Genomic DNA, 16,286 nt, shown 5'->3' on the forward strand with positions numbered 1-16,286 from the left:
GGGTGTAATGCTCTGAAAATATCCACCAAATCTAATTTTTCTATTGTATCATTTAATTTCTCTGTTGCCTTATTTATTTTCTGTCTGGAAGATCTGTCTAGTGCTGTTAATGTGGTGTTAAAATCTCTGACAATGATTGTATTCCCATCAATTTCCCCCTTTATCTCTGTTAGTAACTGTTTTATGTACTTAGGTGCTCCTATATTGGGTGCATATATATTAACGAGTGTAATATCCTCATCTTGTATCACTCCTTTAATCATTATAAAATGTCCTTCTTTATCTTTCTTTATGGCCTTTGTTTTAAAGTTTATTTTGTCTGAATTCAGTACTGCTACACCTGCTTTTTCAGCTTTTCCATTTGCATGGAATATCCTTTTCCATCCTTTCACTCTCAGTCTGTATGAGTCCTTCTCCCTAAAGTGGGTCTCTTGTATGCAGCATATGGAAGGTTCATGCTTTATTATCCAGTCTGCCACTCTCCATCTTTTGATTGGTGCATTTAGTCCATTAACATTTACAGTAATTAATGATAGATGTGTGTTTATTGCCATTTTGAACTTATTTTTGCAGTTGATTTGGTATTTCCTCTTTGTTCCTTTCTTCTTCCTTTTGTGGTTTGGTAATTTTCCTTTGCATTATCTTGGATTTTATTTAGTTTTTGTGACTCACTTGTAGGTTTTTGGCTTGTGGTTACCCTTTTTTGTAAGTCTATTAACCCATTACTAGAACTGTTTGTATTAAACAGTTAGTAATATAAGCTCAAATCCATCCCACTGAGAACAAAAAATTTAAAAAAGAAAAAAAAAGTACTCTATATTTTCTTGCTTCCTCTCCCACTCTTAATGACTTAGATGCCTTCTTTTACAATTTTGTGTTTATTCTATTTGTAATTCATGATAGTTATCACCTTTCCAGTTATGAGTTTCTCATTTTTGTAACATCCTGCTTCTTTTCTATTTAGAGTAGACCTGTCAATATTTCTTTTAGCATTGGTTTATTGTTGCTAAACTCTTCTAGGTTTTGCTTGTCTGTGAAATTCTTTATCTCTCCTTCTATTCTAAAGGATAGCCTTGCTGGATAGAGTATCCTAGGCTGCATCTGTTTTTCATTCAGGACTTTGAATATATCTTGCCACTCCCTTCTGGCCTGTAGTGTTTATGTAAAGAAATCAGCTGAGAGCCTTATGGGGGTTCCCTTGTAACTCACTCTTTGTTTTTCTCTTGCTGCCTTTAAGATCCTTTCTTTATCCTTGACTATGGCCATCTTGATTATGATATGTCTTGGTGTAGGTCTGTTTGGGTTCTTCCTGTTTGGGACCCTCTGAGCTTCTTGTACTTGGATATCTGATTTCTTCTCTAGGTTTGGGAAGTTTTCAGTCATGATTTCTTCAAATACCTTTTCAATCCCCTTGGTTCTTTCTTCCCCTTCTGGAACCCCTATTATGCTTAGATTGGCACCCTTTATATTATCCCATAGGTCCCTTATATTGTTTTCATTGTTTTTTTATTTGTTTTTCTCTGAGCTGTTCTGATTGGGTGCTTTCTGTTGTCCTGTCTTCTAGTTCACTTATTCGTTCCTCTGCATTATCCAGCCTGCTTTGTACAGCCTTTAGGTCAGCTCTCATCTCAGCAAATGAGTTTACCAACTTTACTTGGCTCTACTTTATAGCTTCAGTTTCATTTTTGACATATTTTATATCTCTAAACACTATCTCTTTTAGTTCCTTCAGTACTTTGATCACTCCTTTTTTGAAATCTTGATCTAGTAGGCCATCAATGTCTATTTCCTTGATCTTCCTTTCAGGGGATTTCTCTTGCTCTTTTAATTGGGAGTGATTCCTCTGCTTCTTCATATTGCTCATATCTCTCTGGCACTGTGGCTTATGGAGTATCAGTTATCTATTGTGGTACTTAGGGAGTTTATTTATTTATCTATCTAAAGCCTATCCAGGAGTAAAACTTTAAAAAGAGAGAGAGAGAATTTTAAAAGAAGGGAGGGAAAAAAAAGGTTTGAAAACAATGTATAATCAATAATAGAAGAGCAAGCTGAAGCAGAATAGCAACTGAGTTGAGACGTCTTTTAAAAACCTTAAAAAAAGGAGAAAAGATCAAAAAACAATATTTGAAACCTGTGTATAATCAATAACAGGAGATCAAAACCAAGAAAAATAAAAATAAAATGAGGTAGATTTTTAAAAATAATAATAATAAAAATATTTTAAAAGAAAAGTTTTAAACGGATTAAAACTGGAGACATATGCAATTGTTTAAAAAGTAAAATTTTAAAAGGTAATAGAAAATAGAACAGATTTTTAAAGAGATAAAACAAGAGAGAATTTTAAAAGAAGGGAGGAAAAAAGGTTTGAAAACAGTGTATGATGAATAATAGAAAAGCAAGTTGAAGCACAATAGCAATCGAGTTGAGACATCTTTTAAAAACCTTAAAAAAGGATAAAAATCAAAAAACAATATTTGAAACCTAGGTATAATCAATAACAGGCGATCAAAACCAAGAGAAATAAAAATGAAATGAGGTGGATTTTTAAAAATAATAATAATAAAGTTATTTTAAAAGAAATATTTTAAAGCAATTAAAACTGTAGACATATACAATTGTTTAAAAACTAAAGATTGAAAAGGTAATAGATAAAAAAAAAAAGATTAAGAAGAAAAAGGGATGTGTTCCCCTGGAGACTGTGTGCTCTTAATGATTTTATTGAGAAGTCTTTCTGTCTGCATCCTGTTTCGTGAACTCAGCTTGCTGTTTCCAGAGGCCCTCCGTTGGTGCCCTCGTCTGTGCTGCTCCCAGTGCCTGTCGGCAAGCAGATCACGCCCCCTCCCAACACTGGGTCAGGTGCTGCTCTCCTTCGTGGTGGGCGGGTGGATCATTCCCCCTCCTGATGCCACAGTCAGATGCTGCACTTGGGTGAGGTAGGTGGGGATCGTGCCCCCTCCCAGCACCATGGTCAGGTGCTGCGTTCCTGCCAGGAAGGCAGGTGGCCACCCGCCCTCTCCTGGCACCGGTCATTCCGCTGCTCTGTGCAGCTGTGCGCTCCACCTCGGGTCAGCATTCTGTAGGCAGGCTCGGGGAAGACCGTGGAACCGCCCCACCCTGCTCCGTGCCAAAACTCAGCTCCTTGTTTGTCTTGGCAGCATGAGTTCTCTGGTACTAGGCTGGAAGGATCCTATCTGCCTCGGGCTGTAAATAAGTCTCCGTCTGGTCTTTGAGGCTGCTAAACCCTTAGGTACGGATTCAGGTGTCGGCCCTGCCCCTGCCTGGGCACTGCACACAGGAGGACATGGTGGCTGTGGCTGCGCCCTGCCTCTCTTCTCGCGTCTACTCTGTCATCTTGGCCCCTATCCCCCATTCTTTTTTATGGCTGAGTAGTATTCTAGTGTGTGTGTTTGTGTATAAAATCTCACAACTTCTTTATTCAATCATCTTTTTATGGACATTTATGTTGCTTCCATGTCTTGGCTATTGTAAATAGTGCTGCTATGAACATTGGGGTGCAGGTATCTTTTCCAATTAGAGTTTTCTCCAGATATATGGCCTGGACTGGGACTGCTGGATCATATAGTAAGTCTATTTTTAGTTTTTTAAGGAATCTCCATACTATTTCCCATAGTGGCTACACCAGATTACATTTCCACCAACAGTGAAGGAGGAGAAACCCTTACTTTGACGTAATCAAGTTGAGTGTATGTGCCTCACGGTTTTGGGTTTGGAAGTTTTGTTGAAGAAATTCTTCCCAACTTTCAAGGTCAAGAGACATTCTCTTGAATTTTCTACCATGAACATTATATCTTTCACATTTAGGCTTTTCATTCATCTAAGTCCACTTTCACACGTAGGGGTTCTGGTGGGGATTCAGTTTTCATTCTTCCCTGGGAGAATCAATTTCAATTCATGAAGTTACTTGCACTCTAATTTCTCAATTTATTCCTAGGGAGGGATTCTTTTTTCTTCTAATAGAGGCAGTTATCATTTTTCTCTGGAAAAAGACTGGTATAGCTTGTACAGAAAATCATAGCTCTCATAGCTGGAGCTGCCATTTCTTGTGAAAATACAGTGTCTACTGGTGACCTGGCTGGGGCACAATAAATGAGTTTAAAATTTGATTTCTAGCTTAGCAGTTGGAGGGATCATTAAACTTGACATTTTGTTTGAAGTTGGAGCTCTTATAAGAACTAAAAATAATTCCAATTTACCCTGTGTCCTAGAAGGGTGATTTCATGGCCTATATACAAAACATAATGAGAATGAGACATTCCCAACTCTAATTGCAAAAACTTAATTTCATCACAGGGAGGACTGGGGATGTAGAATTACTTCCTTTCCCTTTTGTGTCTTGGTTTACTGTTTTCAGTAAACACCCCGATTTTAATTTTTTTTCTCTTTCTCTTTTTTCTCTTGAATTCATAAGCCAGCCTACCCCCTTTTCTCTCTCCTAATTTGCAGTTAATTAGGAAAAATGGAGAAATTTGAGTAAGCAAATGTCTGAGCAAGTAGACTTCCCCCTTTTATTTTACTGAATCTAATTGAAACATAACACATATACAGAAAAATATACAAATCATAAGTGTACAGCTCAATGAATTTCACAAAGTGAACACATCACACAGCCACCTCCCAGATCAAGAAACAAAAATGACTGACATCTCAGGAGCTGCCTTGGTTCCTTCCAGCAGTTACCTGCCCCCGCCAAGGGTGGTGCTGTCCGACGTCCAGCACATAGATTAACATTGCCTGATTTTTGAACTTTATCTAAGGAGACTCAGAATGTGCAGGACCTTGGTTCCTGTTGTTTACTGCGTTGTAGGAATTCACCCAAGTGTTGCATGTCAGTATTCCATCCATTTGCACTGCTGCGTGGTAGTCTGTTGTGTAGATATACCACCACACAATTATCCATTCTGCTGTTATAAACGTTCTTGGTTTCCTGTTTTGGGCTTTGGGGGACGGTGCTACTGTGAAGTTCTTATTCATGTGTTTTGGTGAATATATGTGAAATTTTCTATCGAGAGAGACACTGCCGGGAGAGACACTGCCGGGAGAGACGGTATGTGTGTATGTTCCGCCAAACAGTTTTCTAACGTGATTGTACCGGTTCGCACCCACTGGCAGAGCGCGCGTGCGCTAGAGGCTTCACATCTTTGCTAATGCTCCTTTTGTCTGTCTTTTCCATTTACATTCTGGTGGGTGGGGAAGAATATCTTGTTGTGGTTTTAATTTGCTTTTCTTTGATGACTAATGAAGTCAATCACCTTTTCACATGCGTACTGTCCATTGGGCACATTTCGTTTGTGAAGTTCCTATTTTGCTATTATTTATTGGTTTGTCTGTCTTTTCCTTATTGATTTATAGGTTGTTAAAAATATGTTTTCAATATCCATCCTTTATGTATTACAAATATCTGCCTCACTCTGTGGCTTGACTTTTTTCTCTCTTAATAGTATCTTTTTATGAGTACAGGTTCCTACTTTTAATGTAGCTCAGTTTATCATCTTTTTGCTTTATGATTAATATTTTGTGGGTACTGTTTAAGAAACACTTGCCTATTCCAACAGCTGTATCCTCCTAGATTTTCTTCTAAAAACCTGGTTATTTTATTTCTCACGTTTAGGCCTACATCCTCCTTGAATTGATTTTTTTGAGTGTGCCTTGTGTACTATAGGTATCAAGATGCATTTTACTTTTTATTTGGATATATATTTGACCAGCATCATTTATTGAAAAGATTATCCTTTCTCCACTGTGTTGCAGTGTCACCTTTGTCACAAAGAGGTGGCCCCACATAATACATGGGCCTATAGCAGATGCATGTCATGACACTCCACCCATCAAGAGATGCAGGTTATCTCCCCGTCTCCCTCTCCTTGTGAGCCTTCTCAACAATGGAATATAGTGGGCGCAGCTGTACCAGCTGTGGGCTCAGCCCTGAGACACCTGGCACCTTCTACCTTTGTGCTGCGTAAAGAATCTGACTGCTGAGACCGCCGTGCTGTGCGGGAGGCAGAGGGAGCCACACAGAGTCCACAAGGGGGAGAACAGATGCAAATAGCCAATGGCGAGGACTGAGGCCCAGAAAGATGACTCTAGTCGGCTGTTCCAGCCAGTCCGCTGGTGTTTGGGCCACTCCAGCTGAAGCCTAGTCATTGTGGAGCAAAGAAAGCTGCTCTTTGTGCTCCTGACCAGCGTCCACTGGGGAAACTTGTCACACAATAATGGGCCACTGGGACAGTTCTGTGTTCTGGTCTGTGGGTCTAGTTAATGTCCTTGTGTCACCGTCACCACATCTTAATGACTGTCACTCTATGGCAGGTCCTAGGATCTGGTCATGGAGGTCCTCCAGCTTTCTTCTTCTTCTTTAAGATAGCCTTGGCCATTTTTGGTCTTTTACATTTTGAAATATGTTTTATAATCAGTGTTTCATCTTTCAAAACAAGCAAACAAACTCACTACTAGGCTTTTTGTTGATACCGCATTGAATCTGTAAATCAATATTGGGAGATATTTATAACCTTGAGTCTTCCAGTCTATGAACCATGGTATGTATCTCTAGTCATTAGGTCTTACTTAATTTCAGTAATGTCTGATAGTTTTCAGTGCAGACAGTTAAATTTATTCCTAGGTATTTGAAGTTTCTGATGCTAGTGTGTGTGTGTGTGTGTGTGTGTGTGTGTGTGTGTGTGTGTGTGTTTTACATTTATTCTCTACTTTTTGCTAATGAATAGAAATACAATTTTTTTTTATATATTAGACTTATATTTAGTGATCTTGCAAAGTTCATTCATTGATTCTAATAGACTATAGATTCCTTTGGACTTTCTGCATATAAAATCTTTCATTTGTGAATAATAACGTTCTATTTCTTAAGTTCCATTTGTATGTTTTTTATTACCTTTTCTTGCCTTATTGTGCTGGATGGAACCTCTAGTACAATGCTAGTAGGAGTGATAATGGTGAGCATTTTACCTAATGTCTGATTTCTGAGGGAAAGCTCTCAATAGAGTGTAAATTTTCTTAAGTATTTTGTAGATTATCAGATTACGAAAATTCTCTTTTATTTCTAATTATAAGAGGTTTTGGTTTTAATCATGAAAAGATATTGAATTTGACATTTTGCCACGTTCACTCAGCTGTTAACTAGGGTAAAGTTGGACAAGAGAGATATGAACCAGTAATTATCATTGGAAGTGGGTGTTGGGGCCAACAGGGCCAACAGCAGAGCCACAGCAGGCTGGGACTTAACAAGACTTCACACGATTCCAGAAGTGTATCTCACTTATTCTTCCATTCAACAAGGTGTCATTGAAGGTCTACTGGGTGCTAGTTACTGGGATACAACAGTGTGAGGATAGGAATTTACAAGTGCTGGAAAATGGGTCCAGTCTTTGCGCTCGGCTCCAGGGATGTAACCTCAGAGCCCTTGGAATACCCTTCCTGATAGGAGAGCCTGTTTGCCTGGGGCTCTGGTCACACTGGACAGCCTGACAATGTCATTTAGGGTGGGGGCTTCGGTCACGTGGTATCAGAAGATCCCCACAGAGCGTGGAATCAGACACGTGGGTAATTAATTAACCTGTGTGGTGTCCATGTGACGGAACTCTGAACCCTCGGCTTGGCTGAGCTCCCCAGTAGTCCGTGAGCTCAGCGGCACATTGATGCTGTGAGTGTCACGCTGTCGTGACTTCCTGGGGAGAGGACCGTGGCAGCTCTGAGTTTGGACCTCTCCTGGACTTTTCCTTGACTGATGTTAATCTGTAGCCTTTCCCTGTAATACACTGTGACTGTGGCTCCAACAGCTTTTATGAGCTCAGTCAGTCCTGCTAGTGAATTACTAAACCTGTGGACAATCTCAGGAACCTGGAAACTTACAACCGATGTCAGAAGTGAGGGTGCAATGCGGACCGTTCCCTCTCGCTGGACAGGTGGCTGCCTTTTCACAGACAGTGAATGTGAGAGTTCTTACTTGCAGGGCCTGGCCACCTAGTGGGAACCCTTACCACTCAGGGTCACGTTTCCCAAATTGTGTCCAGATGGGAGCCAAGGACACGAGGATTCTAAGGTCAGATAAACTGCTACACCCTCCGTCTTCCACCCGGGAATCACACCAATGGTTTCCAACCAAAGCCTCTGAGAAAATGTGAGTTTGAGAAGCTGATTGATGTGTTTATTTTTCGCAAGCTTTCCCGTTCATATCATCATCTAACACCTTTCCTTCTTTATCTAACTTTCTCTACTGAATACCTGGTAATTTATTGGGGAACAATGTTCTGGAAAATGCTGTTCTAGGAGATGAGAATGGGTATCGTGACTGGAGCACCGGCCATGCACTGGTGCCTCGCAGACGTCACCTTATTGCCCCTTCGCTGCAGCCCTGCAGGCAGCTAAGACCCCTATTTTACAAATAAGGAAGCCAAGACCCAGCAAGACTAAGTCTGTCTGTGGAGCTGGAGCTGGTGGAAGGCGGAGCTGGGATCCCAGCTCGGGTCTGTCTGCTTTTAGCGCCTTCCCGTCCATGCAGAGACGGACGCCCAGGCTCCCCAGGAAGTCCTGGGGTGTGCGGTGTGTTTCTGTAAGTAGAGGGTCCACAGCTTTCCTTAGATTCTCGAGGTCTGTGACCCAGACAAGGTGAAGAAACACCAGTTCATGCAGATGCTCAGTCATCCGTCCCGAGCGCGCTCTAGGGTGCTAAGGCCGCAGGGCCCGTGCCCTTCTTCACGTGGGACAGCCTTGGAGGAGGGGCGGCACTTCCCCAGGGACAGAGGCCTTCCTCTGCAGTGCCGCTTCCGTCCCGGGGGGGAGCTTCTCCATGGAAAGAGCTGGACCTTTCACTCCCCCCCATGCCCCCAAGCATCTGGCAGAGCGGACGGCCAGCCTGTGCGTTATCCCTGGCGGGCGGTGCAGAGCAGGCCCACGTGTGGGAGGGCGCAGGGGGCAGGTGCTGGGCTGGACGGGTGGTTGGCCAGGGCTCCGGCAGGGGCTCAGAGAGCAGTGCAGTGGCTTCTGCCTTCCCTGGGATTTCCTGTGTTTGCTCCACACACAGCTTTGGGTGATTCAATCCTTTGTCACAAGTGGAGTCCCCTCCAAGGGCCGACCCGCCGGGAGCCACGCCCACGCCCTGAGCCCCTGCAGCGTGCGTGGCCGCTGTGCTCTGGGCACCGCGTGTGTTTCCTCCTCATTTATCCTCTTAGCCGCCTTCTGAACAAAAAAACTGCCGTAGCTAATATTTTACAGATGAAGAACCTGTCTTTGAGGGGATAAATAGCTTGCTCAAGGTCACTCAGACAGTGAGGCGACGTCCAGGGTGGGAGCCGGGCTGTCTCCGACCTGCTGGTGAACGATCTGAAGGCCGGGGCCCCGGGAGGTCACATGGTCTCTCGGATCCCTGGGGTCAGGCTCTATTTTTCGTTTTTCCATCTGTTGGTTCCAGCAGCTTTGGCCATCTGGTGACGTCAACTCCTGTGCAGGTTCATTTTCTTCTCAGGAGGGGGTGCTAAGATGCCGGTTGTTGCAAACCACAGGGGCAAAGCGGAGGGAGACACCTGGGGCGAGGGGGGACAGGGCATAGAAGCGCGGAGAAAGGGCCCACGGGGGATCTCCACAGGTGTGTGCTGTGCCAGAAGGGAGTGAGGTTCCTGTCCGTTTGGAGACATCTGGGATCAGGTGACGAACCAGGATGGTGACGGAACCAAGGATGAGGCTCACGAATCTTTGTCCAGGGCTGTTTTCACTCTGACTGATGCGACCTGCATCACCAGGATGCAGAGGACCCCAGGCCCCTGTCTAGAATGAGGTCACCTTTCCTGCAAGGGAGCAGGGTGGCGCCAGCCACGCTCTCAGCAGGAACCCAGTCCAGCCTGGATCCTGCTAGCGGCCCAGCACCTGCAGCCACAGGGGCTGAAAACGCAGCGGCAGTCCGTGTGCCTGTTTCATGCCTTTGAAATCCATCTCCCAGGACTCTGGAGCCAGGGGTCCGATGGTCTGGGATGTTCTTACTTGGAAAATTGCCATCTTTTTATGTTTTGTTTGAACCTTATGAAATTGCCACTTTGTCGGTCAAATGGTCGAATATCAGAAATTTCATCTGGTTCCACTTGATAATAAGAGTGTTCATGGTGGAAGGATGCCTGTGAAACCTGAGCCGGCTGGTGAGAAGTGAGTGAGCCAGTGGATGGATGCGTGGATGGGTGGCCGGTCCTCGTGGGGTGAAGGGCTGCTGGCGCACACGTGCTCAGGCAAGGAGGCGGGAAGGATGAAGGAGGCGGGAAGGATGAAGGCGGCAGTCAGAGCTCGCGATGCTGGATGCTGGGGCTTCAGGGAGAAGCGTGCGGCCTCGGGAGACCTAGGGCCTGACCTGAGAGTCAGCGGGAGAGGAGGAGCGAGGACAAGAAGATGTTTGTCAAAACCTGTGCGGTGCTTGCTTCTCAGGCCTGGGGCTTTGGTGGTTCTTAGATAGTGTGAACACTCCCACTTTACTGAAGCCAAAAGCAGGCTTATGAGTGTTCAAGAAACTGTATCAGCAGACAAATCCAGGTTCTAAATCAGGTCCAGCTGCCTCAAAACTGCATGTTTTTCCCACTGTTTTACTATGAGGAGACCTGGAGGAGCTCACACAAGCACAAGCTGAGCCGATTTTGAACTGCTGTCTCCAAGTCGTTTCTGTCTTTCCATGTTCGGTGTTTGCTTCGACCAGACCCACCCACAGAGGGAGCCCGGGACTGAGCTTTCCTTGACCATAAGTGTAGATATTGAGGCAAACGCACATCACATGCCTCTCCGGGAACGTTCTCTCGCTTCAGCCTCTCTCTAGGATCCTTGAAGGCGCCGGCTTGTCCTCTCCTTGTGTTTCCCACACTCAGGCCGGGGCTGAGCTCCCACTAAGTGTGGTGTTGATCTATGAGGTCATCGGAGCTGCACACGCTTGACCAAGAGGAAGTAGCCCTAAGGTTAAGCCCCGAGTGGGGAGTGCCCAGACCTCTGGGGTCTTGAGTGAAGACGGGAAGGGGGTAGGGGCACCCCAGCACGTGGCTCATCCTGGCACCGAGGCGGGTGGCGCTGGGGTGATCTGGGAGGACTCCTTGGAAGCGGAGTTGACCGTGAGCTGCAGCGGACTTGTTCCTGCTGCGTGAGTCCGAGAAAGCCCCCACATTTCTGCCCGGCAGGGAAAGGTACTGACCTGAAAGGGGACATCACCACCAGCACTGGCAGTGGCCTCCAGGGCAGCCAGCACGTCACCTCCTGATTCTCTGGTATGTGCTGACCCTTCCAGACACCTTGAGACGTCAGCCTTCACGGGTGCCAGGATCTTTGTGGCGCAAATGTGTGGATCTCTTCATTTTTACTACCAGCTGCAGGTTGGGGGGCCAGACAGGATGGGTTGAAGGAAAATAAGGCTCAGAAAAGGAGCAGCCTAAACTTGTGTCCACCACCGGAAGGGGGTCCTCATATGGACCCCTCCTCGGTTTCCATGGTTAGACTGCGTCCTGAAGGATGCCCTTTCTCAGTGAAGAGCTCTTCCTCGACCGGGCCTTTTTCTGTGCAGATGTCCCCGATTGCCAGTTAGAACGTCAATTGTCAGCACCCCGTGGATGGGCTTCCCAGTTCCCAAGCACTTTCCCATGCCTGCCAGTGGTCCCTTCCCGTGACCCTCTTTCCCCCCACCGGCCCCCTCCACCCTCCCTCCTGGCTACTCTTGGAGACCCCGTGCCGTCCCTGTGGTGACTCCAGTCCCTGCTTTACTTGATTTCTCTACAGAGACAACCACGCCTCTCAGAGTTTGGGTTTTCAAGATTTTAACATATTTTACAAAATAATGGATCTGTATTTCAAATTCTATCTTTCTGTAACACAAAGCATCATATTGTTATCCTTGGAGGATAAATGTTCTGCTTATTCAGCTGTTTGAGAAGCTGTGTGTATGTACACGAAATGTCAGTGAAAGCTGCTGCTGGATTTTAAATATTGATGCTGTATTTAGCTTATCCGTTACTCATTATATTTTGTTTTGTCAAGAGAGCATATTTAGAATCTTTAATAGTACTTTGTTACTTTTCATCCCTAAAATATCCATATATTTTTTTCACAGTTTGTAAAACTAAAATTGTACCAGAACTTACATGGATGCTGCAACGCCAAACAGCCCCCCACAGCCACTGCCAGTCCACGGATTCTTCCCTCCGGGTTTTCCTCGTGACTCTCCTTGGTGGGGACCGCCTCTCTGGTTTTGTTAATAAAGTTTTATTATAGGAACATGGGCAGCCAGCTGTTCCCCTGTGCTGTAGTCCATAGACTTCCAACCAGGGCCACCAGCCAGCTGGTGGATTTCTTGCTTGTCTCGGGCCATTTAAAGCCTCCTTCTTGCATGTTTGCTTTAATTAATTAATTAATTAAGACTTTGTGTTTTTCTCAAGAATGTATTTTTAAATCGTTCTTTTTTTAAATGGCTGGTGTCACTCGCCAATGCTCTGTGTGTTGCTCTGTCAGCTTTCAGGGGGAAACGTATCTCGCTGTGGCTCGCAGGGGCATCCAGAGTTCCGCCTCGTCGGAAGTGAGGTGGGCCTGCCTCTTTGGCTAACGGGCCGTTCGGAGGACCCTGTGGAACCTGCTCTTGCCTGTCCTTTTGTGCAACAGCCGGTGCTGAGCTGTCCTCCTCTCCTTGCCTACTTTGTTTTTTGTTTTTAGGGGTTTTTTTGAGGGAGGAGGTAATTAGGTTTATTTATCTCTTTATGAGTTTGCTTATTTATTTTAATGGAGGTGCTGGGAATTGAACCCAGGACCTCATGCATGCTAAGCATGTGCTCTACCACTGAGCTACACCCTCCCCTTCCTTGGCTACTTGGGATTTTTCCTGGGAGTGACTCCCAGTTTCTGGTGTGTATTTCCTGCTTAAACAGATGGAAACAAGTAGATACCTGTGCTTCATAAATTGACATATAATAGAAGAAACAAAACACTCATAGAAACCCCTGTGTTCCACTCACTAATACCGATCCAGACTTGCATCCCCTACGCCCCAGAGTAGCACCGGCTCCACACTCTGCACCATGTCACCGTGGGGTGTGTCTGTAAGTCCCTGTAACTAGCTGGTGTTTCTACTTGTTGTCTTATTTATTGTCTGTCTTCCCTGGACCGATGTTAGCCCCGCGAGGGCAGCTCACCGCTGCAGCCCAAGGGCCAAGAACAGTGAGTAGCAGAGTTGGGTTCTTAAATGAGTAAGTAGATGAACGGGAAAGTCAATGCAGGGACCTGGGGATGTCTAGCCAGGTCCGCAGTGCTTTTCAGTGGAGGGGCGGTGACCTGGAGGTGCGGGGCCGTGAACTTGGGAGGCCCGTGGTCACGGCCCACGTAGGCTCTCGCGTTACCAGAGTGCCTTGGGGCCTTAGAGAGGCTCTTGCCAGGGCCAGGCCCCAGGCACAGAGCGAGGTGAGATCAGTCTTGACAAGGGAAGGCGAATGCTGGGGGTGTTTAAGCTTCAAGCTGAGGCGGTGGCTGCCCTGCCCACCTGGAAATTCTCCACACTTGAAAATCAGGGAGCTATGCATGTGGTCCCCCCACAAAGGGCGTGCAGGCGAAGGTCTGGAGTGGCTCGGGGAAGCCAGGCTGGCTCTTTCCTGACCTTTGCCCTTCCTGCTTCCGGGCTAGAGCAAGCCCACATCCTAATGGGCTTGGAGGCCAGCCCCTCTCTGTGTGTCATCTGTTACACCCGGGCCTGCCCAGGACCTTGGGGTTGGTGCCCAGGGGCCAGACCTCTGCTGTCTCCTCTGTGACATGCCTCTAGGGGAGTTCAATGGGCAGCTCTGGTTATAATTATCTTCCTTAATGACTGCGGGCTCTGCCTGTGCCCATGGCTGCGGTCTGCATGATGCAGGAGGGTTGAAAGGCCAGGGAAGTAAGCAGTCTTGTGGGTTGGAAGGTGAGTCCAGACAAGGCTGGAAGCATCCGTCACCCACGGGTCGTCCACCTGCCCGGCCGCCTAGAAGTGGGTGTAATTATTGTGCATTAGATTATAACCTGCAGGGATTTATGGGAAGTTCAGAGAGGTGCACCCCAAATGACACCTGGTCTAATCAACTCTTTTAGTTTATGTTGTTTCAAATTGGGCTCTGGTTCCAAATTTTGATATGACCCACGGGCAGGCATCACAGCTCCCCACCCCTTCACAGCGGCGCAGCCCGATGGCAGCACATAATTGCCTGCCTCTCGCCCATTATTTCCAACAATCAGTCGAGGGCCTGTGGCTCTCCAGCCTGCACATTTTTGATGATGTCAGGGGTGCCTGGCAGTTGATGACTTAATTTTCTCGGACCCTGCGACATCATCTGTCACTGCCCAAGACAATGAGCGTCACAGGGGCAGCGCAGTCACTTCTGATTTGCGGAAGGCGGTGAGCATGGGCGTGTGAGGGTCAGTCTGGCTCAGAGGGAGGGGCGAGGAGGAAGGCCAGGCAGCGCCTGGACCGGCAGCTGTTTAACGTCCCGGTGAAAATTCTCCTTGTCCGAAGGTGGCGAAAACCCCAGCAGCGGTCTCTCCAGGAGGAGGGCAGTTTTGTGCTTTAGGAAGAAAATGCTGATCATTTCATGTCTGTTTCCATCACCAAAATATACACTCCGGGAGGGCAGGGGCCACGAAAGCTTGAGACCAGGAGAGCAGAAGAAGGTTGATGAATCCTCCTAGGGCAGTGCTGCAGCCTCTGGCTGGGGCAGGTCCAGGGGAGCTCTGACCAGCTGGCTGGACCCTGGGCACCTGAAGCCTGCGTGTGGGGCCCCGCTGGTCAGTGACGCAGGATGCTGAGGGAGGTCGTGCTGGTGTTGGTGGTGGGCTGGGCAGTAGGACTCAGGACACTGTGAGAACGAAGGGGAGTCGTGACGAGCACCGTGCTGGCAGGTGCCTGGTCCACACACATCATCCACACACATGCACGGTCTCCTGTGAGACTGGGATGTGGACTGTAGAAGTGCTTCCCCTGATACGTAAATTTAGGTGGCAAGTGACAGTGACTAAACTAAGCCAAGTAAGACTTCATGGCTCACTCCTGGAAGGTCAGAGGGTGGCGCCACGCAGGTGTGGACCCGCAGGCTCACACAGTGTCACAGATACTTCCCACTTCTGGGCTCTGTTCCCTCCTTGTGGTAGCTTCATTCTCGGGCAGGCTTGCTCCACTGGGTGGGGAAGTGGCCACGGGCAGAGCCAGACCTAAATCCTGATACCTTGGAATCCGAAAAGCAGAGAGTCCCTCTCTCTCCCAGGACCAGACTCTGCTGGCCCTGCTGGGATCATTGCCCGCCTCTGAGCTAGTCATGTGCTGGGGGATGAGGGGAGTATTGCCAGCCCAGGTCACGTGGGTGGAGAGACAGGTGAAGAGACGGGTGATCTTGTTCTCCCAGGACCGTTTGTCCCCACTGGAGCAACACGGGATAACTTAATGAACGCAATTGTCACAAAAATGAGGGTCTGGTGGAGAGAATCTGAAGGGAGGGTGAAATCCCCCAGGACGGGCAACAGCAGGAAGCTGGGTCCACCTCCAGGCCAGATGGTCGAGGGGAAGGAGTGGCGTCAGAACCCTAGCAGGACAGAGGTCAGCGTGGCCACACAGGCCCGGGAGGAGGGGTGGTCAGTGCAGCCCCCGGCAGAGGCCAGCGGCAGTGCGGAGGGAGGGACAGGAGCCCGGATCCTCATCTGCAGGCCTGCCCATGCAGTACAGCTCAGACTCCCCAGTGTCTGTGCAGTGTGAGGAGTGGGGATCAGAGAATGGGCCTGGGGCGGGCGGGGGGAGTCCACAGAGCACCTGAGAGGTGCTGCTGGGAGGCCAGTTCACAACGGCTTCACTGAGAGCATTTGCCACACTGTGAATACTTGCTTGCACTTGGCTACACATTTTATTTTTATCCTTATTTGGTTTAATTAATAGGACATGGATTGTGAGAACACTCGCTAGACCAGTATAACAGAAGAAGAAAGACTGCTGGAGCGCAAAGATTTAGCACTGAGAAGCAGAACTGACTGCCAAGCTGGGATCTGGGCACAGCAGTCTGGGTGGGCTCCTGGGAATGTGGTTCCAGGGCCCAGAATGGGGAAGGTTACTCAAAACCCAAAGACCACAAAGTGTCTTTGTTCTACATTCGGAAAGCAAAGCCTCTGAGTGATGCGACTGGCTGGGACACATGGCTCCTCTGTGATGTAGACATGGCTAGTTCAGTTGGTCTATGGGTTTCCTGCGGTGCTGTGTCAATAAGGTGTCCATCTGCCTCTGCTGAGAGGTGAGGGCTGTGGTGACA

At 47.2% G+C, this 16,286-nt stretch overlaps 1 non-coding gene across 1 annotated transcript; it reads right to left on the reverse strand.

Moving 5' to 3' along the window:
• Positions 1-12,760: 12,760 nt before the first annotated feature.
• On the reverse strand, positions 12,761-12,833 carry TRNAA-AGC (transfer RNA alanine (anticodon AGC)). Its single transcript has one exon. It is a non-coding gene; the product is annotated as a tRNA-Ala (tRNA).
• Positions 12,834-16,286: the final 3,453 nt, after the last annotated feature.

Source organism: Camelus dromedarius, chromosome 7, assembly GCF_036321535.1.
Source record: "Camelus dromedarius isolate mCamDro1 chromosome 7, mCamDro1.pat, whole genome shotgun sequence".
Lineage (NCBI taxonomy): Eukaryota > Metazoa > Chordata > Mammalia > Artiodactyla > Camelidae > Camelus > Camelus dromedarius.